General features: G+C 35.1%; 1 long non-coding RNA gene across 1 annotated transcript in view; it reads right to left on the bottom strand.

Annotated features, from left to right (window-relative positions):
- LOC141278879 (uncharacterized) overlaps positions 1 to 17,880 on the bottom strand; it is an 89,166-nt gene extending 71,286 nt beyond the window's left edge. Inside the window, exon 1 of the long non-coding RNA XR_012332276.1 lies at positions 17,754 to 17,880. This is a non-coding gene — a long non-coding RNA (uncharacterized lncRNA). The remainder of the gene's footprint in view (positions 1 to 17,753) is intronic.
- Positions 17,881 to 27,389: the final 9,509 nt, after the last annotated feature.

Below are 27,389 nucleotides of genomic sequence, written 5' to 3'. Positions count from 1 at the left end.
TTGTTTGGAGTAATCTTAGTTTCTTGGGTCAGTAGGTTAATTTCTTTTGCCAAATTTTTGGAAGTTTTCAGCAATTATCAGGTACTTTTTCTCTCTCTCTTTTTTCTTTTCCCTTATTGAAACTCCAATGATGTGAATGTCAGATATTTTTTTATAGTCTCTCAGGGGTTCTTGAAGCCCTGGTCTTTTTTTTTTTTCTTTTTCAGTCCATTTTCTCTCCATTGTTCACATTGGATAATTTCCTTTGTTCTGTTTTAAAATTTATTCTTTCCTCTGTCTCCTGCATTCTGCTGTTGAACTCATCATTTGTCTTTGTTGTTAAGCTTATTCCTTGTTTTTCTGGAGGGAGCCTTTTTAATTTTTTCCATTTTAAAATTTACCTTTGGTTCTTATTTTTATCTTCTATTTCTTGACTGAGACTTTTTCTTATTTGAGATTTTATATTTTTTAATATTTTTAACTGAGGTGAAATTCCTTGTTGAAGCAATTTTATGATAGCTACTTTAAAATCTTTGTCAGATAATTCTAACATCACTGGCATCTCAGTGTTGGTGCCTGTTGATTATCTTTTTCCTGAAATTTAAGATTATTTTGGATCTTGATATTACGTGTGATTTTTAATTAAAACTTGAACATTTCAAGTATTATATTATGAGACTCTCAGTCTTATTTAAACCTTCTCTCTTATCTGTCTTCTGACATTGCTCTAGTAGGGAGTTGGTCATTGCCTCATTACTACTGGGATGTAGTAGAAGTTTAGGTTCCACATTTGGCTTCCATTGACACCAAAGAGTGTCTCCTTATTACTGCTGGGTGGAGACTGGAGTTCTGGCTCTCCATTAGTCCTCCACTGTTAGTTCTCTGACTTGGAGGAGTAGCAGAGTCTCATTACCTCCTCACATGTTCTCTACTCAATACTCATAGAGGGGAGAAAATATTTGCCTTCATTATTTCTGGGCAAAAGTGAAAGTCCTGACTCCCCACTAGGCCTCCTGTAATATCACTCTAATGGAGAGAGGTAAAATAACTCATTAGTACTGGCAAGGGTGGAAGTCCCAGATATCCAACTGAACTTTGCTGGTTTGTAGTTGGGGTAAGTGTGTGTGTGTGCATGCAGGGGGTGGGATGGGATGGGGTAGGATAAGGTGGGTGTTTGCTGGAGTAGAGCAGTTATTGTCTAAAACATTTGTTTCTAGGCTCCTGTTTTTCTAGTCCTCTGGCTATGGAGAGGAGGCTTTTATGGGGCATTTTTTTTCCTGTGCTTATTGGCATACCCAATTTACAGCTTCTTTAGGTCTCAATCTAGAATATGAGAAGCAAAAAGAAAAATCAAGGAAACCACTACTGTCTTTCCTTGGGTCCCATGTTTCTAGCCAATCTATCTTTTCTGTCTATCTTTCAGAAGTTGTCTTATGTGTGTTTTATATATAATGTTTTGGTTTATAGAGTTAATTCATGGAAAGAATAGAGGAAAAGATATCTATTCCATCTTCTCTGAAGTAGAAGACTGGCAATACATTTTAAAAAAAAACAGGATTTCATATGTTTGGGGCACTATGGAATTAGATTTAATATGAGACCTTCCATACAACAAAAAGTGGAATAAAAGCAGAAAAGATCATTTAATAATTGCAACTGACCACAAGACAAAATATAAGACCAACTCTTTGAATAAATTCAGTCTATTTATTTTTTTTTTTACTATTTTGGTTTTGAACTATTAAACCTGTGCAAAGACCATACAGTAGACACTACTCTGTGTATGTGCATATGTGTGTGTGTGTGTACATATTGGAATTATTAAAATTGAACTGTATCTGCTTATGTGCTTGACAAAGAAAGAAGAAAAAATTAAAAACCTTTAATAATATATTTCGAATGGTTCAAGTGATTATATCCAAAACTGTTTGTTACTTTTTTCACACTGAGTATTATTCTACCACAAAAGTACTTTTTTATTTCCCCAAGTTGCATACAAATTACCTCATCTGATCCTTAACTAAAGAAACAACAATTGACTGCAGCACTAATGGAAAAAATGGTTTGAGATAGACTTGTAAGAGCAAGAATGCCAGTCTCCATTGTGATTCATTCTTAAGCAAATTTCAGGGTTAATTTTGATTATAAATTATTTTTACTTGGTTTCCTCATTTTGAAATCTAGCTAATGCTTATCTGAATCATGATTTTAATAGTTCTATAATTGTTTAATATTTTTGTCTTACACTATGCTCTTCGTATTTATGGAAAATGAATTACAGCTATACATGCAACCAGGAACTGGAAAGTACTATTGTATTTTAAGAGTTCCCATGCTCCTGTAGCTTTCCAAAGTACTTTTATTTTATTTTCACATTCATAAAGAAACTTACCTTAGAGGGCCACTCAGTAATTGTATTATATATACATAGATAGACGTATGCATGTACACACACACACACCAAGAAATAGCATAGCTGATAATAGAAGGAGAAACAGAATAGTAGAAATTACATTGGTAAAATATCGTTTATCCTAGAGTCAAATAATTTTTAAGGTCTCAATGCTCCTTCAGGGTGTCACTATACAAAAGCATAGTAATATTGTTAATGTCAATGATGTAACCTTCAGTCACTGAGAGATATTTAAACAAGTTCAGCATACTTTTAAAGAAATGAAAGTAATATAAATACAGTTAATTCTATGCCAAATAGTTATTTTGTATTTTTTTGTACTCCATCTTATTTAAAAAACGATTGTAAGTAACTGATAACGGTACATAAAGTTTAAGACACCATAAGTTAAAGTAAGAAAAAATTACTTTGAAAAGTATAGCTGGTAATAAACTAAATTTAAAAACTAACTTTATGTGCCAAGTATAATGACTGCCACTCTTTATTTATTTATCTATCTATTCATCTGTCCACCTATCTATTTATTTATTTACATATTTATTTATATTCTTACTTGTTTAGTAATTTTTTTATTTTGGATTTTAAAAGGATAAATTTTAAGGTCAAGTGAAGTTATTTGGTACATTTTTAAGATAATAAATTGTTAGTTACTTGATTATACTAGATGAAACATTTATTAGTGCACTTAGATTTGAGGCTTCAGTAGAGCATAGAAAATAATTAAACATCTATATGTATATTGCTCAACAATGTGCATATATGTGGAATTACTGGAATTTCATGTATACTTACTAATGCAAAACTATTAATTTCAAAGAGACAGTCCTCTTAATATATCTTACTTTTGAAATAAAATAGAATTTTCTCTCTGTCTTACAAATGTACCCCAATTACTATAATGCAAGAAAGTTTATAAGTGAATGGATAGTACAATTTATTTTAAACTGAATCTAAAATTTCCCTATCACATAATGATACTTAAGTTCTCTTATCTACTTTAAAATGATTATATTTCTTTTTTACACTATTAATGAATCTTTATTCCTTCAAATTCTCTGTATAATTATGCTATACTCATACATAAAATAAAAATAATATATACACTTAATTTATAATCTATGCTGATCTTTGAAAAATGTGGTTTAATACTTAAAGCTTTGCTGAATCAGGAAGAATATGTTGAGGGGAAGGCTAGTCTATGATATTTCTTGTTAGTCTTCTAAAAGATGAGCTAAGTAGCTAAAAAGTATAGAACACTCCTAAGAGTTTAAAGAACCCTTAATTCATCTCTGTAGTGTACAATGAATCTCTTCTTTGAGCAGGTTTATTTCTTTTATCAAACAGGAACTCATGTAATGAATAGCTCTGGTATAACACAGTGACCATGTTGTGACAGATGTTTCTGGGTACAGGAGTCATCTCAGTGATGAGGAATGGAGAGACCCAGCATAATACAAGTGCACAAGACAGGCAGACTTTAAAGAGATAATTTCCATTCAACTTTGAGAATGATTTGGGCCTTTATAAAAGTACAATATCCCTCAGTGATATAAGCTTGAAAAAGGTTGAATAGGTGTTAAGAAATTTTTCTTAAATACATCATCACAAGCCCTGCGTCAAGACTTCCAATCCTTCTTTTCCAGGTCTGTGAACATTTTTTCCCTGTAAATAGTTGCCTTTCTTAGCTTGTGTGCATGTGGATATTATGATATGAGGAGAAAAAAGGGGAAAAAAAAGAAAACTCGGATAAGGATACATTTAGCCTAATTTTGTGACATGACGTCACTTTGTCTTTGATTTCTGACTCTGCGTTGGCCTTAAGCTTCATTTACAGTAGCTATAGTTAAGCCTCTGAACTTTTAAAAGTTCAATTCTTAAAAAAAGAAAAAAGAAAAAAAAGTCAGTGCTGACCTTCAGTGATTGGGGTAATGAATTCTCAGGCTTTAAAATCTCATAGACTCTCTCACAAGAGATCAGTTTCTGATGCTTTGGTCAGGTCAGTATTACCAGAAAAAAAGATCTTTCTAATGATAAATTTAGTTCAAGATATCTGCTCCCAGTACAAGCTCAAATGTGAGAGGAAAGGGCACTGTGCCTCTTCCTATTGACTCATTGACTTCTCCGGAGTCACGTACTTTCTAAAGCAGGAGAAACGCATCAACATGATCCATGGTCATACTTGGCTCACTTCTAAGGTACTATTAGAAACAAGAAAATTACTCTTAGTTCAGACAGGAACCAACAAGAATCTGAATCAAGCCCGCAAAGTATTGAAAGGCAACTAAGGTTTAGGTCTGCAATTTTAGAGAAAAATGATCATTTCTGTGGCTGCCAACTTGGACAACTTGTGGCCTTTTTTAGCAGGCATGCAAAATAATACACAGAATGTATCAGTCTTTTCAACAAAAAAAGGAAAAGAAGAAGAAAAACTGAGACTCATGGCTATAAAACCTTTCCTATTAGAAGTACCATTTAGTTTTATTGACTAAGTAGTACAGGAAAATCCTTTTAGGTATGTTTGCTCCAAAAAGGAAGGAAATATTTTTACAGTTGCTTACTTTCTAAAGGTCATTTAAATTGTTCAGATTATGGTAAAAATTATTTTGAAGACATTAGTTAAGTTAAATATATGCAACTTATATATTTGAGTGAAATACTTTTTAAGATGAAGCAATGATTGCAGGTGTGAAATTTGTTGCTTAATGCACTTGTCTGAAGGACTTAAAACCTAAAATAATTGAGTGGTGTGGATGTACTTAAAATATGACAAAAGAATTGGTGTTCTCAGTAAATCAAGATGAGGAAATTATCTTTAAATGATAAAGCAACTGATAATGTCCCACAGTTCTCAGAAAAGAAATTGCCCTACCTCAGGATCAGAGCAGGGAGTCAAATCTCCAGAAACTTGCATTCTGAACACAAAGGTCTACATTAATCAATAGCTTTGGTGGGACCAAAAGCTCCCATGTGAGAATCCACCAAAAGCAGAATCAAATTGCTACTTATACCTGTGGGGTGTTAAATTGTGATTTATCATGTATTGTGCTAAAAGCCTTTACATCTGCCAGAGAGTCTCAGAGTCATGGCTGGAGGGAGCCCCTGAATGTGTATACTCTAGAGTGTAACTTTTTCTCCCATTATGCTTTACTTTTTTGGATTTGGCAAGAGAAGTATGAACTTGGAAGTTAAAGTAGAGAATAATAGTGTCTCAACAATTCCCTTTGGAATAAATTATAACAGTCTGTGTCTGCATCCCATTGAAATGCTATTTGGAAATAGTGGCTCTCTTTTCTTTTTGGCAATAGTGTTATCAAACCCCTATACTCTAAGAGAATGAGAAAGAGGCACTAGCACACATAAGCAATCAAAAATTTCTTGAGGTGCCTGAAAAATAAATTCACTTCACAAATACTTGTTTGTAAGTTAAGTGCAATAAAATATGCTAAATCCAGTTTTTCTAAAGATGGAATAAATTGAAAATGTTTCAGATGTCAATGCAATGGAGAAAATGATGAAATGCATGCATAAATTATCCTTTTGATAGGAATATGGCAATCCATTTTGAATAATGTTTAATCAAAGAGAAAGTAAGAGGAGTGACATCAGCATCATGGCAACACAAGACCTCCTTTATTTTTGCCCCACTACCAACAACAAAATTTCAGCATCAATTCACAGGCCAAAGTGCTTTTGAGGGATCTGTGGGATCCAGCACCATATACCAAAGGAGCCACGGGAGTCTTACCCACCCACTCGTCAGAAAACAGACAGACAAATCTTGGTTTGGGCTGTGAATGCTTCAGTGGCCCATGAACCACTCTAGCCTCCTTGTCATGATATAGGAGGCCCTGGAGGACACTGACTTAGACAATCACTCAAAGATGAGAGAGCTTTTGTGGAAGTCCCAGGTTTCCAAAGAAGTTACAGCATTCTGTGAGACCAAAAAATATGATTTCGGATGCATCGGAGTGGGTAGGAGGAACAGTTTGACTTTTTGCATGTCACCCATCCCCCAAGGAAGCACAGCGTAGAGCCAAAAAAGAATTTCACTTGCCTGTAATTTATCCCACAAGGAAAAAGGGAGAGTGTGTGAGTGAACACCTGGTTTCACCAATTGTGTGGGACACTGCTAAAGGTGTTCATTTTGCTCTCACCCCATCCAGAGTACTAGATCAGAAGTTTTGTTACTGGGAGGGGGCAGTAAGAGTCTGGGAGAGTGGCAGATAGGAATCTTGAAGGATATTAAAAGGATGTGGATCCTAACTGCATGGCAGATTTCATTAAGAAACTCACCCATGAGCTCCTGGGAATGTCCCACCAATGGATCCCCTCAAATGGCCCAGAGACACCCTCAATGCTCACCACACACCACACCTCTCACTCCTCTCTGGGCAGATCCATGTGCACACTCTCAATGGTGGCACAAGCAGGCTTTGGCAGATGGCTGGTGAGCCTGGGCAGAAAGTTGGAAGAATCTGTTGTGTTTCAGGATCCAGAGAAGGCTTACAATCTTAAAGATTCTGCCACAAGAATAAGGAAGAAGTGTGGAACAGATGCATCTGTAGATGGTCTGAGAAAGTTGCAGAATTTCTAGCAAGGCAGACAGAAGTATTTCTCTCCCCAAAGCAGTAAAGCCTAGAGGAGGAGACTGCTACTTCAGACATGAAGACAGCAAAACAAAACTACAAGAAATATGAAAAATGAAGGAAACATGACTTCACCAAGTATCACAATAATCCAGTAACTGATCTCAAAGACATGGATATCTCCAATTAACCTTTTTAGATAAAAAGTTCATAATATCTATTTTAAATAAACTCCATGAGCTAAAGAAAAACCCACAGAAAGACAATTCAGTGAAATCAGGAAAAAGAAACCCAAAATGATAAGTTTAACAAAGAGATAGAAATCATATAGAAGAACCAAACAAATTCTGGAGTGGAAGAATATAATGAATGAAATGAAAAAATAGAATAGAGGCATCAACAGCAGACTTGATCAAGCAGAAAAAAGAATCAGTGAGATTGAAGACAGGAACTTTAAAATTACCCAGTAAAAAGAGAAGAAAAGGGAAGGGTGAAAAAAAGTAAAGAAAACCTACACGAGCTATGGGATATCATGAAAAGGACCAATTTATGAATCATTGGAGAGCCACAAGGAGAAGAAAGCGGTGGGGGAAAGAAAGCTTATTGAAAGAAATAATGGCTAAGAATTTCCAAATTCGGGGAAAGATTTGGATATCCAAGTTCATGAAGTTCACAGGTTACCAAACAAAATCAAATTAAAGAGATACTTTTAAAGGCACATTATAATAAAACTCAAAAGTCAAAGAGAAAGACTCTTAAATGTAGCAAGAGAATAAAACCTTATAACTTACAGGGAACCCTCATGAGGCTATCAGTAGATTTTTTAGCAGAAATATTACAAGTCAAGAGAGAGTTGGATGATATATTCAAAGTGTTGAAAGGAAAAAAAAAACTGCCAAACAAGAATATTATATTAAGAAAAGTTATCCTTCAAAAATGAAGGGGAGATAAAGACTTTCCCAGACAAACAGAACTTGAGGGAATTCGTCACCACTAGACTTACCTTATAAGACATGCTGAAAAGGGTTTTTCAAGCGGAAATGAAAGAATGCTTATTAGTAACATGAAACATATGGAAATATACTACTACTTAATGATAAGTATATACTCAAATTCAGAGTATTCTAATGCTGTAATTTTTTGGGTCACTAATCAATTAACCCTAGTATAAAGGTTAAAGGACAATAGTATTAAAAGTGACTATAGCTACAATAATTTGTTAATGAACATACAATATAAAAAGAGGTAAATTTTGACATGAAAAATATAAAACGGGAATGAAAGGGTAAAGTTTTTGTATGCAACTGCAAGTTATCAGCCTAAGATAGACTTCTATATGTGTAAGTTATGTTATGTAATCCTCTTGGTAACCACAAATCAAAAAACCTATAATAGATTTATAAAAGACAAAGAAAAGGGGATCAAAGCACATTCTTAGAGAAAATCATAAATTCACACAGAAAGGCAGTAAGAGAGGAAAATATGAACAAGGAAAGCATAACAAAGCCAGAAAACAGATAATCATATGGTATTATTTAGTCCTTACTTATGAATAATTACTTGAAATGTAATTGCTTTTATTCTCCAATCAAAAAACATAGAGTCAATAGTTGAATAAAAAAAATGATATCCAACTATGTGCCATCTACAAGACACTCATTCCAGCTTTAAGGACATACATAAGCTGAAAGTGAAGGGATGTAGAAAGATATCCTATGCGATTAGAAACCAAAAGAGAACAAGGATAGCTATATTTAGGTAAAACAGACTTTAAGCCAAACACAATAACAAGATACAAAGAAGGTTTTTATATAATGATAAATTCATCAAGATATAATTATCTGATATTGCTTGCAATTCAGAGCACATAAAGATATTAATCAAATACTAACAGATCTGAAGGGAGATATTGACAATAATACAAAATAATAGGGGACTTCATTACCCCAGTTTCAACAATGGATAGATCATTTAGACAGAAAATTAAAACTAAAAATTTGGACTTCAACCATACTTTAGACCAAATGGATCTAACAGACATCCATAGAACATTCTATTCAACAGCAGCAGGATACAGATTCTTCTCAAGGGCACGTGGAACATTCTACAGAAAAGATCATAGGTTGGGCCCATAAAACAAGGCTTAGTCGATGTAAGAAGACTGAGATTATACCAAGTATCTTTTCCAATTACAATGGTATGAAAATAGAAATCACTAACATGTGGAAATCTGGAAAATTCACAAATATGTGGAAATTAAACAATATACTCCTGAACAAGCAATGGGTTAAAGAGGAAATCAAAAGAGAAACTTTAAAAAGTCTTAAAACAAATGAAAATGAAAACACAACGTACCAAAACAAAGTCAGTCTAAGTGGGAAGTGTATAGGGATAAATGCCTGCATTAACAAGAAAGAAGATCTCCAAAAAAAAAATAATAATAATTTTACACTGCAAAGAACTAGAAAAAAAGAACAAACTAAGCCCAAAATTAGCAGAAGGTGATCCAGCAATTCCAGTTCCATAGGAACTTGAAGTAACAGCTTCCCTCCCATGTCCATTGCCGCATTCTTTACAGTAGCCAAGAAAGGGAAAGAACATAGTATCCGTCGTGTGTGCATGTGCGTGTGTGCGTGTAAGGGAATGTTATTCATCTCTAAGAAGGGATTCCTGCCATTTGCAGCAACGTGGTTGGACCTTGAGAGCATTATTCTAAATGAAATAAGTCAGACGGAGAAAGACAATTATTGTATAGTCTCATTCGGATGTGGAATCTAAAAAAATCTAACTTGTAGAGACAGAGTAGAATGGTGTGTGCTAAGGGCTGGTGTGTGGATAAAATCTGTAGATGTTGATCAAAGGGTACAAACTTCCAGTTATAAGACAAATGAGTTCTGAGGATCTAAGTACAACATGGTGATTATAGTTAATAATATAGTGTTATATACTGGAACTTGCTAAGAGAGTAGATCTTCAATGTTCCCACCATAAAAAAGAAATGGTAATTATGTGATGTGAGGGAGGTGTTAGCTAATGCTCTGGTGGTAATCATTTTGCAGTATATGTGCTGCAGATCAACACTTTGTATACCTTAAACTTACAGTATGTTATATATCAATTATATCTAAATAAATCCGGAAAAGTTTTAAAATAGAAAGTAAGAAAAATAAATACGTTTCTAAAATGAAAAAAGTAGCACATCTCCCTTTCTCTTCCCTTAATCTGTTATATCTTTGCTAATAGCAAAACTTAATACACACATATTTGTACTTATGTGTATATATGTATACAATACGTATGTATATATTTATTTCTACATTCAAATAAAAGCATAACATATCTTTTATGTAGTCCCTAAATAATCAAATGCACAATCTACTTCCTACTCTCCCCTCAAGCAATAGAGAAAGGGTTAACATTTTAAAACTCCAAGCCAAATTTTAAAGTTAATGAGAAAAGTATATCTTCAAAATCAATGAAAAATAACCTATTGATATCCTTTCTAAGATAACAAGGTTAATATAGATTTACAATTTCTCTTTTTCACTAGATGTTTAAAAAAGATTATAGAATTGCCAGCTGGAAATTAGTCAAGTAAACTGGCTTTTTGTTTCTCACCATATCAGGTTCATGAGAAAGTTGAAAGGGAATACTTTGATACTTTATCCTCAGGCATTTAGGACCACATATTCAGGATAAAAATGTAAATATCAGGTTTCAATCCATCTTAATACTATTTCTTATTATTTTCCTCAGCTATTCCTGGTTCATGTGTTTTGTTGGGCTGTGTTGAAAGGAGAGAAAATAATTATTACTAAGATTTCTTCAGAGGTACCCAAAGATTAAGAAATTCACAACATGTATTTTTTAACCTACCACTGATCACTAATTTTGTAAAGTATGCTAAAAATTCAACTTAATCTTTTTCATGTTAGTGAATGCAATAAGTATAATTGTGAAATGAAGGTAGAGAATATTTTGATGTATCTACACAAACATGAAATATAATCATATTCAGTTGGATGAAATATGGTTAACTAATAGTAAATAACATTGAAAATGAAATTAAATTGAATTTCATTGGATAACTATAAAACACTGTTTCATTTATCAGAATAAATATGTTGTCTACCATGTTCTTAGCGCTATGCTAGCCATGTGGTACATAGCCATGAAAAAAATTTTCTGTCCCAGGCCTCACAGAATATACATTTTAATAGACGATATGGATAGTAAACAAATAAATATATAGATTAAGTTGTGTCCATTTGGTAAAGAGCAGAACAGTGTGCTTTGAGAAAGTATAAAGAATTGTTCAATATGGAAGTTAGGAGAGGATCCCTGAGGAGTGGCATTGAAATAAGGTTTGAAAGTTGAAGAGAAGGAAACCAAGCTAACAGTGAGTAGAGAAGCAGCAAGGTTAGTGTGAGAGAAGCTTGAGTCACTAGAATATTTTCTTTTCTTATTTTTTTCTGCCTATTGGAAATAATAGGTATATTTATTTACTTATTTATTTATTTTATTTTTTTTACATCTTTATTGGAGTATAATTGCTTTACAATGGTGTGTTAGTTTCTGCTTTATAACAAAGTGAATCAGTTATACATATACATATGTTCTCATATCTCCTCCCTCCTGCATCTCCCTCCCTCCCACCCTCCCTATCCCACCCCTCCAGGTGGTCACAAAGCACCGAGCTCATCTCCCTGTGCTATGCAGCTGCTTCCCACTAGCTATCTATCTTACGCTTGGTAGTGTATATATGTCCATGCCACTCTCTCGCCTCATCATAGCTTACCCTTCCCCCTCCCCATATCCTCAAGTCCATTTTCTAGTAGGTCTGTGTCTTTATTCCTGTCTTACTCCTAGGTTCTTCATGATATTTTTTTTCTTAAATTCCATATATATGTGTTAGCATACGGTACCTGTCTCTCTCTTTCTGACTTACTTCACTCTGTATGACAGACTCCAGGTCCATCCACCTCATTACAAATAGCTCAATTTCGTTTCTTTTTATGGCTGAGTAATATTCCATTGTATATATGTGCCACATCTTCTTTATCCATTCATCCGATGATGGACACTTAGGTTGTTTCCATCTCCAGGCTATTGTAAATAGAGCTGCAATGAACATTTTGGTACATGACTCTTTTTGAATTATGGTTTTCTCAGGGTATGTGCCCAGTAGTGGGATTGCTGGGTCATATGGTAGTTCTATTTGTAGTTTTTTAAGGAACCTGCATACTGTTCTCCATAGTGGCTGTATCAGTTTACATTCCAACCAACAGTGCAAGAGGGTTCCCTTTTCTCCACACCCTCTCCAGCATTTATTGTTTCTAGATTTTTTTATGATGGCCATTCTGACTGGTGTGAGATGCTATCTCATTGTAGTTTTGATTTGCATTTCTCTAATGATTAGTGATGTTGAGCATTCTTTCATGTGTTTGTTGGCAGTCTGTATATCTTCTTTGGAGAAATGTCTATTTAGGTCTTCTGTCCATTTTTGGATTGGGTTGTTTGTTTTTTTGTTATTAAGCTGCATGAGCTGCTTATAAATTTTGGAGATTAATCCTTTGTCAGTTGCCTCATTTGCAAAGATTTTCTCCCCTTCTGAGGGTTGTCTTTTCATCTTATTTATGGTTTCCTTTGCTGTGCAAAAGCTTTTAAGTTTCATTAGGTCCCATTTATTTATTTTTGTTTTTATTTCCATTTCTGTAGGAGGTGGGTCAAAAAGGATCTTGCTGTGATTTATGTCATAGAGTGTTCTGCCTATGTTTTCCTCTAAAAGTTTGATAGTTTCTGGCCTTACATTTAGGTCTTTAATCCATTTTGAGCATATTTTTGTGTATGGTGTTAAAGAGTGATCTAATCTCATACTTTTACATGTACCTGTCCACTATTCCCAGCAACACTGATTGAAGAGGCTGTCCTTTCCTCACTGTACATTCCTGCCTCCTTTATCAAAGATAAGGTGACCATATGTGCATGGGTTTATCTCTGGGCTTTCTATCCTGTTCCATTGATCTATATTTCTGTTTTTGTGCCAGTACCATACTGTCTTGATTACTGTAGCTTTGTAGTATAGTCTGAAGACAGGGAGCCTGATTCCTCCAGCTCCATTTTTCCTTCTCAAGATTGCTTTGGCTATTCGGGCTCTTTTGTGTTTCCATAAAAATTGTGAAATTTTCTGTTCTAGTTCTGTGAAAAATGCAAATGGTAGTTTAACAGGGATTGCAATGAATCTGTAGATTGATTTGGGTAGTAGAGTCATTTTCACAATGTTGATTCTTCCAATATAAGAACATGGTATATCTCTCCATCTATTTGTATCATCTTTAATTTCTTTCATCAGTGTCTTATAATTTTCTGCATACAGGTCTTTTGTCTCCTTAGGTAGGTTTATTCCTAGATATTTTATTCTTTTTGTTGCAGTTGTAAATGGGAGTGTTTTCTTGATTTCACTTTCAGATTTTTCATCATTGGTGTATAGGAATGCCAGAGATTTCTGTGCATTAATTTTGTATCCTGATACTTTACCAAATTCATTGATTAGCTCTAGTAGTTTTCTGGTAGCATCTTTAGGATTCTCTATGTATAGTATCATGTCATCTGCAAGCAGTGACAGCTTTACTTCTTCGTTTCCAATTTGGATTCCTTTTATTTTCTTTTCTTCTCTGATTGCTGTGGCTAAAACTTCCAAAACTATGTTGAATAAGAGTGGTGAGAGTGGGCAACCTTGTCTTGTTCCTGATCTTAGTGGAAATGCTTTCAGTTTTTCACCATTGAGGATGATGTTTGCTGTGGGCTTGTCATATATGGCCTTTATTATGTTGAGGAAATTTCCCTCTATGCCTACTTTCCACAGGGTTTTTATCATAAATGGGTGTTGAATTTTGTCAAAAGCTTTCTCTGCATCTATTGAGATGATCATATGGTTTTTCTCCTTCAATTTGTTAATATGGTTTATCACATTGATAGATTTGCGTATATTGAAGAAACCTTGCATTCCTGGAATAAACCCCACTTGATCATGGTGTATGATCCTTTTAATGTGCTGTTGGATTCCGTTTGCTAGTATTTTGTTGAGGATTTTTGCATCTATGTTTATCAGTGATATTGGCCTGTAGTTTTCTTTCTTTGTGACATCCTTGTCTGGTTTTGGTATCAGGGTGATGTTGGCCCCATAGAATGAGTTTGGGAGTGTTCCTTCCTCTGCTGTATTTTGGAAGAGTTTGAGAAGGATAGGTGTTAGCTGTTCTCTAAATGTTTGCTGGAATTCGCCTGTGAAGCCATCTGGTCCTGGGCTTTTGTGTGTTGGAAGATTTTTAATCACAGTTTCAATTTCAATGCTTGTGATTGGTCTGTTCATATTTTCTATTTCTTCCTGGTTCAGTCTTGGCAGGTTGTACGTTTCTAAGAATTTGTTCATTTCTTCCAGGTTGTCCATTTTATTGGCATAGAGTTGCTTGTAGTAATCTCTCATGATCTTTTGTATTTCTGCAGTGTCAGTTGTTACTTCTCCTTTTTCATTAATAATTCTATTGATTTGAGTCTTCTCCCTTTATTTCTTGATGAGTCTGGCTAATGGTTTATCAATTTTGTTTATGATCTCAAAGAACCAGCTTTTAGTTTTATTGATCTTTGCTATCGTTTCCTCATTTCTTATTCATTTATTTCTGATCTGATTTTTATGATTTCTTTCCTTCTGCTATCTTTGGGGTTTTTTTGTTCTTCTTTCTCTAATTGCTTTAGGTGCAAGGTTAGGTTGTTTATTTGAGATGTTTCCTGTTACTTAAGGTAGGATTGTATTGCTATACACTTCCGTCTTATAACTGCTTTTGCTGCATCCCATAGGTTTTGGGTCGTCATGTCTCCATTGTCATTTTTTTTTTTTTGCGGTACACGGGCCTCTCACTGCTGTGGCCTCTCCCGCTGCAGAGCATAGGCTCCGGATGAACAGGCTCAGCGGCCATGGCTCACGGGCCCAGCCGCTCCACGGCATGTGGGATCCTCCCAGCCTGGGTCATGAACCTGCGTCCCCTGCATCGGCAGGCAGACCCTCAACCACTGCGCCACCAGGGAAGCCCCTCAATTGTCATTTGTTTCTAGGTATATTTTTAATTTCCTCTTTGATTTCTTCAGTGATCACTTCGTCATTAAGTAGTGTATTGTTTAGCCTGAATGTGTTTGTATTTTTTACAGATCTTTTCCTGTAATTGATATCTAGTCTCATGGCGTTGTGGTCAGAAGAGATACTTGATAAAATTTCCATTTTCTTAAATTTACCAAGGCTTGATTTGTGACCCAAGATATGATCTATCCTGGAGAATGTTCCATGAGCACTTGAGAAAAATGTGTATTCTGTTGTTTTTGGATGGAATGTCCTATAATTATCAATTAAGTCCATCTTGTTTAATGTATCTTTTAAAGCTTGTGTTTCCTTATTTATTTTCATTTTCGATGATCTGTCCATTGGTGCAATTGGGGTGTTAAAGTCCCCTACTATGAATGTGTTACTGTCAATTTCCCCTTTTATGGCTGTTAGTATTTGCCTTATGTATTGAGATGCTCCTATGTTGGGTGCGTAAATATTTACAATTTTTATATCTTCTTCTTGGATCGATCCCTTGATCATTATATAGTGTCCTTCTTTGTCTCTTCTAATAGTCTTTATTTTAAGGTCTATTTTGTCTGATATGAGAATTGCTACTCCAGCTTTCTTTTGGTTTCCATTTGCATGGAATATCTTTTTCCCTCCCCTTACTTTCACTCTGTATGTGTCTCTAGGTCTGAAGTGGGTCTCTTGTAGACAGCATACATATGGGTCTTGTTTTTGTATCCATTCAGCCAATCTGTGTCTTTTTGGTGGGAGCACTTAGTCCATTTACATTTAAGGTAATTATTGATATGTATATTCCTATTCCCATTTTCTTAATTGTTTTGGGTTCGCTATTGTAGGTCTTTTCCTTCTCTTGTGTTTCTTGCCTGAAGAAGTTCCTTTAGCATTTGTTTTAAAGCTGGTTTTGTGGTGCTGAACTCTCTCAGCTTTTGCTTGTCTGTAAAGGTTTTAATTTCTCCATCAAATCTCAATGAGATCCTTGCTGGTAGAGTAATCTTGGTTGCAGGCTTTTCTCCTTCATCACTTTAAATATGTCCTGCTAGTTCTTTCTGGCTTGCAGAGTTTCTGCTGAAAGATCAGCTGTTAACTTTATGGGGATTCCCTTGTGTGTTATTTGTTGTTTTTCCCTTGCTGCTTTTAATATGTATTCTTTGTATTTACTTTTTGACAGTTTGATTAATATGTGTCTTGGTGTATTTCTCCTTGGATTTATCCTGTATGGGACTCTCTGTGCTTCCTGGACTTGATTAACTATTTCCTTTCCCATATTAGGGAAGTTTTGAACTATAATCTCTTCTAATATTTTCTCAGTCCCTTTCTTTTTCTCTTCTTCTTCTGGAACCCCTATAATTCGAATGTTGGTGTGTTTAATGTTGTCTCAGAGGTTTCTGAGACTGTCCTCAGTTCTTTTCATTGTTTTTTCTTCATTCTGCTCTGCAGTAGTTATTTCCACTATTTTATCTTCCAGGTCACATACCCGTTCTTCTGCCTCAGTTATTCTGCTATTGATCCCATCTAGAGTATTTTTCATTTCATTTATTGTGTGGTTCATCATTGCTTGTTTCATCTTTAGTTCTTCTAGGTCCTTTTTAAATGTTTCTTGCATTTTGTCTATTCTATTTCCAAGATTTTGGATCATCTTTACTATCATTCTTCTGAATTCTTTTTTCAGGTAGACTGCCTATTTCCTCTTCATTTGTTAGGTCTGGTGGGTTTTTATCTTGCTCCTTCATCTCCTATGTGTTGTTCTGTCTTCTCATTTTGCTTTTCTTACTGTGTTTGGGGTCTCCTTTTTGCAGGCTGCAGGTTCGTAGTTCCCGTTGTTTTTGTTGTCTGTCCACAGTGGCTAAAGTTGGTTCAGTGGGTTGTGTAGGCTTCCTGGTGTAGGGGACTAGTGCCTGTGTTCTGGTGGATGAGGCTGGATCTTGTGTTTCTGGTGGGCAGGTCCACGTCTGGTGGTGTGTTTTGGGGTGTCTGTGGACTTATTATGATTTTAGGCAGCCTCTTTGCTAATGGGTGGGGTTGTGTTCCTGTCTTGCTAGTTGTTTGGCATAGGGTGTCCAGCACTGTAGCTTGCTGGTTGTTGAGTGAAGCTGGGTGCTGGTGTTGTGATGGAGATCTCTGGGAGATTTTCACCGTTTGATATTATGTGGAGCTGGGAGGTCTCTTGTGGACCAGTGTCCTGAAGTTGGCTCTCCCACCTCAGAGGCACAGCACTGAGTCCTGCCTGGAGCACCAAGAGCCTTTCATCCACATGGCTCAGAATAAAAGGGAGAAAAAGAAGAAAGAAAGAAAAGAAAGAAAGAAAGAAAGAAAGAAAGAAAGAAAGAAAGAAAGAAAGAAAGAGAGAAAGGAGGGAGGGAGGGAGGAATGAGGGAAGGAAGGAAGAAAGAAGATAAAATAAAATAAAATAAAGATAAAATATAATAAAGTTATAATTTTATATAAATAATATATATATATAATAATATATAAAATAATTATTAAGAAAAAAAAATTTTTTTAAAGAAAAAAAACCAACAAAAAAAGGATGGATAGAACCCTCGGACAAATGGTGGAAGCAAAGCTATACAGACAATCTCATATAGAAGTATACACATACACACAAAAAGAGGAAAAGGGGAAAAAAATCATAAATCTTGCTCTCAAAGTCCACCTCCTTAATCTGGGATGATTCGTTGTCTATTCATGTATTCCACAGATGCAGGGTACATCAAGTTGATTGTGGAGCTTTAATCCGCTGCTTCTGAGGCTGCTGGGAGAGATTTCCCTTTCTCTTCTTTGTTCTCACAGCACCTGGGGCTTAGCTTTGGATTTGGCCCACCTCTGCGTGTAGGTTGCCTGAGGGCTTCTGTTCTCTGCTCAGACAGGACGGCGTTAAAGGAGCAGCTGCTTCGTGGACTCTGGCTCACTCAGGCTGGGGCTTCCCCGGCGGGTACAGAGTGCGGGGCGACCCTGCGGTGGCGCAGGCCGCTGTGACGTTGCACCAGCCTGAGGCGCGCCGTGCGTTCTTCCGGGGAAGTTGTCTCTCGATCCCGGGACCCTGGCAGTGGCGGGCTGCACAGGCTCCCCGGAAGGGGGGTGTGGATAGTGACCTGTGCTTGCACACAGGCTTCTTGGTGGCGGCAGCAGCAGCCTTAGCGTCTCATGCTCGTCTCTGGGGTCCATGCTTTTAGCCGCGGCTCGCGCCCGTCTCTGGAGCTCCTTTAAGCAGTGCTCTTAATCCCCTCTCCTCGAGCACCAGGAAACAAAGAGGTAAGAAAAAGTCTCTTGCCTCTTCGGCAGGTCCAGACTTTTCCCCGGACTCCCTCCCGACTAGCCGTGGCGCACTAACCCCCTGCAGGCTGTGTTCACGCCGCCAACCCCAGTCCTCTCCCTGCGCTCTGACTGAAGCCCGAGCCTCAGCTCCCAGCCCCGCCCGCCCCGGCGGGTGAGCAGAGAAGCCTCTCGGGCTGGTGAGTGCCGGTCGTCGGCACCGATCCTCTGTGTGGGAATCTCTCCGCTTTGCCTTCCGCACCCCTGTTGCTGTGCTCTCCTCCGCGGCCCCGAAGCTTTTCCCTTCCGCCACCCGCAGTCTCCGCCTGCGAAGGGGCTTCCTAGTGTGTGGAAACCATTCCTCCTTCACAGCTCCCTCCCGCTGGTGCAGGTACCATCCCTGTCCTTTTGTCTCTGTTTATTCTTTTTTCTTTTGCCCTACCCAGGTACGTGGGGAGTTTCTTGCCTTTTGGGAGGTCTGAGGTCTTCTGCGTGTTCAGTAGGTGTTCTGTAGGAGTTGTTCCACGTGTAGATGTATTTCTGGTGTATCTGTGGGGAGGAAGATGATCTCCGCGTCTTACTCTTCCGCCATCTTCCCCTCGTCCTCGAATATTTTCTTGTATTCCTGTGGTGATGAAAGACAGAAATGTCAAAGAAGAATGAAAAAAATAAGATTGCAGATCTAAGAAAGAGACGTTTTCAAAGATTTTATTCCATAGGAAGGAGTTTAGACTAGAAACTCAGGGGAATATGTAATAAAGCACAACAGATTTTTTCAAAGTGCATAGCTGTCTCACAAAGAGGGAATAAAGGCTAAAAGGAAGTAATAAGATAAAGAAGGAATAAATAAAGGAAATAACGAAGTAAGGAATGAAAGAAGGGAAGGAAGGTAGGAAAAAAGGTATGGAAATAGAGGTACAGCTTTGGAGTTTATGCACACAATTCCACTTTCATTTTATTTGCTAAAATCCATTCACAGTATCCTGTATAAACTTCAAAAAAGGGCAAGAAGAACTGGAGGATGAGGAAGTGAGCTTGATTATCAGCCGGAATATTCTGCCACAATTACCTGTTGCATCCTAGTTTTAAGTATTCATATGTTCTCAGAGAGAGACTTCTCTAACAGCCCTTTCTCTCTAATTTTTTTGCCGTTAAGGCCAATCCCATTTCTTCATATATATTTGGTTGACTAAGGTTTTTTTTATGGTTTTTCATCACTTTCTATATACAGATATATACATATTTATATGTATATTATCTGTTTTGTATGTACATCTTATATATAATACGTATGTAAACATAAATAAATGATTTCTCTTTATGTATTTTTTATATAAAACACCCCCAAAACTTAGTGGGTTAAAGCAAATAATGTATTATCATCATTCATGGCCTTGTATGTTAAACAGAGCTCAGATGCAAGATCTTCATTGGTGTCTCCTACGCCTATTTCAGTCAATAGTTGCTGGGCTTGGAATCATCTTAAGGCTCACTTGTGCTGGGTACCTTTACTCACATATCTGGTTCGTCAGCTGAGATGGCTAGAAAGCTAACCAAATGCTGGTTAGCTTTATCTCTTTTCATAAGACCTCTCCACGGGGCTATTTTGGGCTTATCCAAAATGTTGCTATCTTGTGTTGGGCTTCCTACCTAGTATCTGCCTTTTCTCAGAGACCTAAGGAGAAGCTGGAAGCTGTCTCATGACCTAGACTCAGAAGTCTCAGAATGTGAATTCTTCCACATTCTTTTGGTCGAGAAAGTAACTAAATCCAGACTAGATTCAAAGGAAGGGCAAACACAATTCACCTCTGTTTGTAAGAAGCAGCATTTTGATACAGGAAAGGAAGAAATCCATGGTAGTCCTCTTTGGAGACAGTTTTTGCAGCATACAGAACTCGAAATTTGCATGTATGTTATGTTTATTTATAGTCTTCCTCTATAGTGTAAGCTTTGAGAACAGGGGTGTGTTTTCCTGGTGACTGGCTCAGTGTTTCATGTTGAATGACTTCTTTAAAATACCTGTTTAGTGAGTGCTTATCAGTATAGCAATGAAACTTCAGTAAATATCAATGAACACTTTTCACAAAAATGTCAAGAGAATTACAAAGGAAAAGTGGTTAAAGAGATGAGACGAGGAGAAAATTATATTTCCAAGGTGTTAAATGTCTTTCTTCATTTCATGAACAATTTAGAGAAATTTTCAGACTTACTCTTACAGTATGAATGCTTTTTTCAATATCTTTGTACTAAGGAGCAGTGATAAGCCATTCAACTACCTGTAATAATCTGGCTATAAACATATCTTTACTCAAGTTCCAAAAAAAAAAGAAAAATTAATGTCATCACAGCAAACTAAGTCAGTTATTCATAGTAATCAAATGGAGGAAAAAAATAGGCTTTTGGACTAAGAAAGATATCAAAAGTTGTTAGAAAGTTATGAAGGAATAATCAGAAAGAAATGATAGCCACATCTCTTAAAACATGAGAAACTATGAATTTGTAAATATGTATCAATATCTCCTAAAAATTTGCATGCAATGATAAGGTCTATAAAGATAGTTTAAAAATATCTTAACTGTGACAGTATACTATGTCAAATAATCACTTTAAAGCCCAAGTATAGTTAATATAATGTAGAGATTTTAGAAAATTTGGCACAAAATATGCTGTGTAATTAAATAATATAAAATATAATGTCATGTTACATTCTATGAAATTTTGTTATAGATTTTAACACATATTTATATAATTGGTTTTATTTATAGGGAAAGAGATGATATTACAGACAAATATATTTCTCTCTAAATTGTAAGAGTATGAAATTGACCAAGCAGTATACATCCTAGTACTTGTACTGTGAAAAATTTTGAAGTTCTTTTGTACTTCACAAATACAGTGTTATACAAATATTCATTTTAATTATATCCAACAGGCTTGTCAGATATTGGATATTATAAACATTTTATTTTACCAGAACCTGGTATGTCAAAGAATTTTGCAGATAAAAAAGAATTGTAGAATCATAAGACGAAATATAACACATTAAATTTAAAAGACTCAAGTGTGAGTAAAGATAAATTTGCATATTGTATCTTTATTTCAAAAGCATCAACTTATTCACTAATCTTAAGAGATTTTATTAAAACCATAGATAGCTCCATTAAGTAAAGTGACTAATCTGAGTAACACTAGAGAAAGGCTCTATTTCTCTGGAGTATTTAATTTTAGCTAATAACATAAAAATAGTTAATATGTGTCAATCAGTTTGTAAATATTTAAACATTTTGAAATACGTACAGTTAAAACATTTCCAAATCTTACTACACATAGCTAAATATTGCATATAAATCTGCCTCCAGTATGCAAAATGTGTGTAGAACATGGTTTATAAAAACCAATTTTTATTTTACTAGTGTTTTTCATAGCAGTACAATTTATGAATATACCCATTCATATTAGTCAGTCAAGAGGAATATTTAACACACACATACACTCAATTACAAAGTTCAAATTTGCAACCAGACATTAGATAGGTGTAAAAGGCGGTCCTCTCATGAGAACTGTGTTATATAATATTTGCCTTAGTTAATTTATCTATTTGAAGGCATAGTTACTATCTGACTTTTAATGATTTGCTGTACTTATGTCCATATAGTAAAGTCTTTCTCAAATAAGAAAAGTAAAATTTAAGGACTATTGAAGTAAATTGTACATATTATTACAATATTTAAAATGCTATTAATTTTTCTTTCTGTTTGTATCTTATTTAAGTAGCCTGATTCACCTTTTGCCTTTTGTGTTAGAAAACTCTTTCTGCACCTAGGCGCTTGTTCTTTTCTGTGTGTGGTTGTACTTAAACATAGTAATTACATATCTGACCCAGAGTAAAGATTATATCACTCTCATCTCATATATATGAGGTTGGCAAAGCAGCGGCATAATATTAGGAGTTATTTCTAGAATAGTTTTGCTCTGAATATTCCTACCACACAAAGTTTCAAAGACTTCTGTAGGATTTCATAACATAAAGTTGGAGAATGACTGTATATGAATGCCAAAACTAGTAATATCCAGAGACATGTATAAGTACACACATGGTATATAAATTACTACTGTGTTCAGTAAAAGGACTTATAAAGTGACTTTAATAATCCTGCAAATATAAGTGTTTGGAAAGTGTTAAGTTATCCTGCTTACCAAGACAAAAGGAACAACTTGCTTTTATGTAGTAGGGTTGGTAGAAAGAAATAAGAAGCCAAGGGAATAATTACATATGCCTAGTTGTGGCCTCTGAAATAAAGGTTATATCTGAAACCCAGCTAAGCAGGCTAGAGATATTGACCGAGAAGGGACTGTAAAACACTGCTCCTGATTTCCATGGTTTTTATGGTGCCCACTCTTTCTATTAATTTAATGATGATGAGGAAGGTCATGTCAAAATAAAATAAATCATCCTCAGAGACTTAGTAATCACATAGCCTTGGTAAGCTCTACCTGTAGGAACGATGGGGAAGAAGTTTGGGAGGCATTTTTGAAGAGGACAAAATGTAAGATAAGAGATCAGAAGAGAATGATTGGGTTCTGAAACAAAATGCACTCAACTTGTGTACTCTTTGCTCTGTCGCTCACATGGTCAGAGTCAGTACAAAATGTCAGTGCTTTGTAGAAAAACACTGTCTCATTCAGTATGCCTGCTACATCAGAGATGCATTCTCCTTGTCTCATGAATGAATTGTCTGGAGATGTAATCTATTGTAGAAGTTTGCCATTCAGATTGCTCACTACCCCCCAACTACTGCAAGGGAGGGTCAAGTCCATTCTAAGTTCTTATGAGTAAGACTAGAAAACCAAAACCTTGGACAAAGAGAGGCCATGAAGAAGTTATGTGTATATTCATGCTACTCCTGGGAAACAAATTTAGGCAAAATTGCAACATGTTCTTTCAATAACTTTTTCATATCATACCCAAGATGGAATTGTAACAATTAAGCAAATCTTTTATTAATATTGTATTTTTTCTTTTTCTATTGCAACACTAAGTAAAGCACTTACTGAAATCCTTTCATTCATCAGGGGCAGCTGATGCAATCAGCTTTGCAATCTTTTCTAACTCCAAATGCATATTAACTGTTATTTCCTCTATATACCCATGATACTTACTAGCCCCTTGTTATCAAAGTCTGAGAAATATAGAACCTCAGGGACCAACCTAGGCCCAAAGAATTAAAATTACATTTCAGCAAGATTTTTAGTTTCACTGTATAGTTTAAGAAACACTGATTAGATATTGCAGAATAATGTAATTTTCTTTAGATGATAGGTAAAATTTCATCTCTGTATTATCCATTATATTATAAGTTCCTTGGTAAAAGGTCCTGTGTCTTATTTTTTGTCTCAGTATCAAGCCCTATCAAATTTTCTTGTTCCATAAATACCTATAGTATTGAATTCAATTTCTTATACTGATTGTATTATATAATTTTGTCCATTTTGGTTGTCCTGTTATAATACTATCCAAATATATACTTTGATCAAAGTTGGATAAATGGATTGATCAATATAAATAGTGTAATTTCAATTGGAACAAATATGCTAATTTTAAATTAATTCAAAAATATTTTTTCGAGGAATATGTTGGATGATAAATTTAATCAACCTTTATTCAAGATGACAACATATTCATGGGGTCACTGCTCATAATGTAGTATCTAGTAAATTTTATGCTTCTGAACTTCTGCCCTGCACCAGAGGAGCCCACTTGATTTTTAATTATATTTTCTACTAATAGCTGACCTTCAAAATAGACATAAACCTTAATTATTCTGACAGTCACTAGAGATCTAACCCAAATGAGGAAAAAATAACAAAAACAAAACCAAAGTATGGAGGATAAACCATCTTGTAGGACACATGAGTTCTTTTCATTTGGCACTTAGATCATGTTTTTGCAATGTAGATTAGACATTATTGCCTGCAACAACAACTGAATTAGGTAAAACAAGAACTTAAAAGTTTAGCTTTAGTTTAAATATTTATTATTTATTTTCCACTTGTTATTATCTTTGCCTGGAAAGAGTAAAATGTTAAGAGTAAAATTGACTGTAGAAAAAGAAAGCTTTATTGTGTTGAAAGTTATGAATAGTTACACATAAATATACATATATATACACATGCATATATGTACATATCTTTGTGTATTGTAGCATCCTAGAACAGTGGCAAACCAGTAGCAATAAGCATATCTGGTACCTGGATGTTGCTTTAAATACTATTTTTCCAAAAGAATAAACAAAAACTCTTTGAAAAAATGTTGATACCAGAGAAAGACGTGCCTAGAATATTTAGTGGTGCCAGAAAGTAAGGCCCTACATCTTCAAAAAATGATTCTGGCATGTCTAAAGACAGAAAACAACTTGAAAAATATCCCACTGGCCAAATCTAGAACAATTTTTGCAATAAAAATGAATTATTAATCACAGAACAAAATAAACACACAATTCCATGACAATATAAAAAACAGTTGATTAAATGAATACATCGGGTAGAAGAGACTGCTTTTTCTTACAGAAGATTCCAGTACAGAAATGTAGAAAATACAGTAAATAGAAAATCATCTTAGACAGTCACTACAGTAATAACTTTCCTGTGCAAGAATCACAATAAATGCTAACATTAATGGGGCAAAGTATGAGAACATATGAGATATTTGCAGAATCTTGAAGTACCTTCCCACAAAATATTTACTAAATATTTAGGAATCTTTATTACTAAATAAAAGTTTACTACAGATGACTAAATCCTTAGTAATATTTAGCGATAATCTTACCAAAAGAGTATCACTTGAATCTAATCATGTCAAAATATCAGACAAATCTAAATTAGGATAAATTCCAGAAAATACTTGGCCAGTACTTTTAAAATATATCAAAGTCATAAAAAAACTGAACAACTTTCCCAGACAGGAGAGTATTGAAGAAACATGACAGTTCAATGTGAGGTGTGATCCTGGATTGGATCTGAGAACAGAGGAAAGACATCAGTGGGACAATTAATTAAATTTGAATAAGGTCTATGATTTAGTTAATAGTATTATAGCAAAATTAATTTCCTGTTTTTTGCTAATTGTATTATGATTATGTAAGATGTTAACATTTGAAGAATTTGGGAGAAAGGTGTACAAGAAGTCTTTGTGTTGTTTTGGTAAATTTTGTAAGTCTTAAATTATTTCAATTTTTAAAGTTAAGGAAAAAAATGTTAAAAAATTATTGTATAGGCCCTAAGTGATAAGAATACTGAATAACATAAACAAACTGAAAAAGAAAGAAATAGGGTAAAAGGAATCAAATATGTAGGAACAATATATTATAAATCCTTACTTTTGCTAGGCATTTTATTCCTTTATCTCATATATATTACATTCCCATAAAATCTTTTAAGAAAACTAGTATTCTAATCTTTCAGATGAGAATATATTAGTTTATAAGTCTGTTGGATAATATCAGGTTAATTTACATTAAGCAAAAAATAGGGATTATCAAAAATTTCAGACTACAATTGTGTCAACAGAACTCAAATGTAGTCAGGGATTTGTGATCCATAAAGGAAGCTAAGAAAAAATTGAAGAGCCATCATTATTCTCTGGATCTCATCTGTATGATCCTATTTACATACTATTCAATGTTTATTTCTCCATCTTTTTAATCCTACTCTCTCTACTTATTCCACATAGTAGAATACTGCAGTCTCAACCCCCCACAATTATGTTTTATAGTTATATCGAGATTAAGTGGGCAAGCCCAAATTGCAATTTGAAGCTTCACAATAGTATAGATACACTTGCTTTTGTTAAAGTGTGTGTGTGTGTGTGTGTGTCTGTGTGTCTAAGGAGGGAGAGAGAGGGAGGGAGGAAAGGAGGGAGGTGCGAGGTAGAGGTTAGAAGGGAGCAGTGATGTTTCTGGAACTGACGAAATATGGGTACTACATCGAGCTTTTCTTCTCTCTGGTTCTGTTTGTCTATCAGTCTTACTTTCTCTGTACAGACTAGCTCTCTGTAATTTTGCATTTACATCGTGAATCCTTTTCTCCACCATAGACACCACTTACACACACACACATATACACACACATATACGTGAGCCTCCAATCAGTTTGTGGTAGACATTCACACAGATTTAATCAATTGTGACCTTGGGAGGCTACATTTATAAAGTACAATTATAGCTGCTGAAGGATACATATATGGTTAAGCCTGGAAAATTCTGGAAGAAAAGAGGGAGGGAGGGACTGGTAGGAAGGGCTGAGACTCAAAAACAGCCAGACTGATGGTTTGAATTCCAGCTCCATTAATTTTACGCAAATGACATTGAGAAGGTTGTTAAACCCCTCAGTAGCTGTTTTCTCATTTGTTTATATATATATGTATATCTTCTAGATTTACTTTTAGGATTAATGAGTGATACATATAAAATAACTTAAGAAATTTCCCAATTTGTATCAAGTACTCAGTAAATATTATCTATTTTTATCAGGAGAAAGTAGGCATGCCTGGTAAAAGTGGAAGAGATGATGAAAAAAGTAATGCAAGAAATACCAGTGAGAATACAAGTTGGAATACAAAAAACAAAACAAACCAAAAAAAACCCTCTGTTTGATTAAGGGAGCAAAGGGAAATAGAGTATGGCCAAAATACAGGAGTGGAAGATTACAAAGATTCTGGAAAATGTTTTAGATAGAAGCCCTCTCATCTCACCTTTAGCCTCAAATATCACTTTGGATATAAAATACATGAACAAGCCTCAGTAAAAATGCTGTTCCAAAGTAATCTGTATAAAGAGTCTATATATTTGCAGAGAATTATTGGTTGCAAAAGGAAAGTGAGTGTCAGCTTCAGCCTTTTGGAAGAAGAGACCTATTTGTTTTTTTTTTATTGGTATTATAGCTACTAGATCATCATGTTATTTGTCTTATCTGCAGTGTCCTTTCTGGCCTTGTAATTCGGGCAAATGTAAATCAAAAGCCTTTAGAGTTATGGATCCTG

This window comes from Tursiops truncatus, chromosome 6 (genome assembly GCF_011762595.2).
Source record: "Tursiops truncatus isolate mTurTru1 chromosome 6, mTurTru1.mat.Y, whole genome shotgun sequence".
NCBI classification, from domain to species: domain Eukaryota; kingdom Metazoa; phylum Chordata; class Mammalia; order Artiodactyla; family Delphinidae; genus Tursiops; species Tursiops truncatus.
This window is presented reverse-complemented; position numbering and strand designations above follow the sequence as displayed.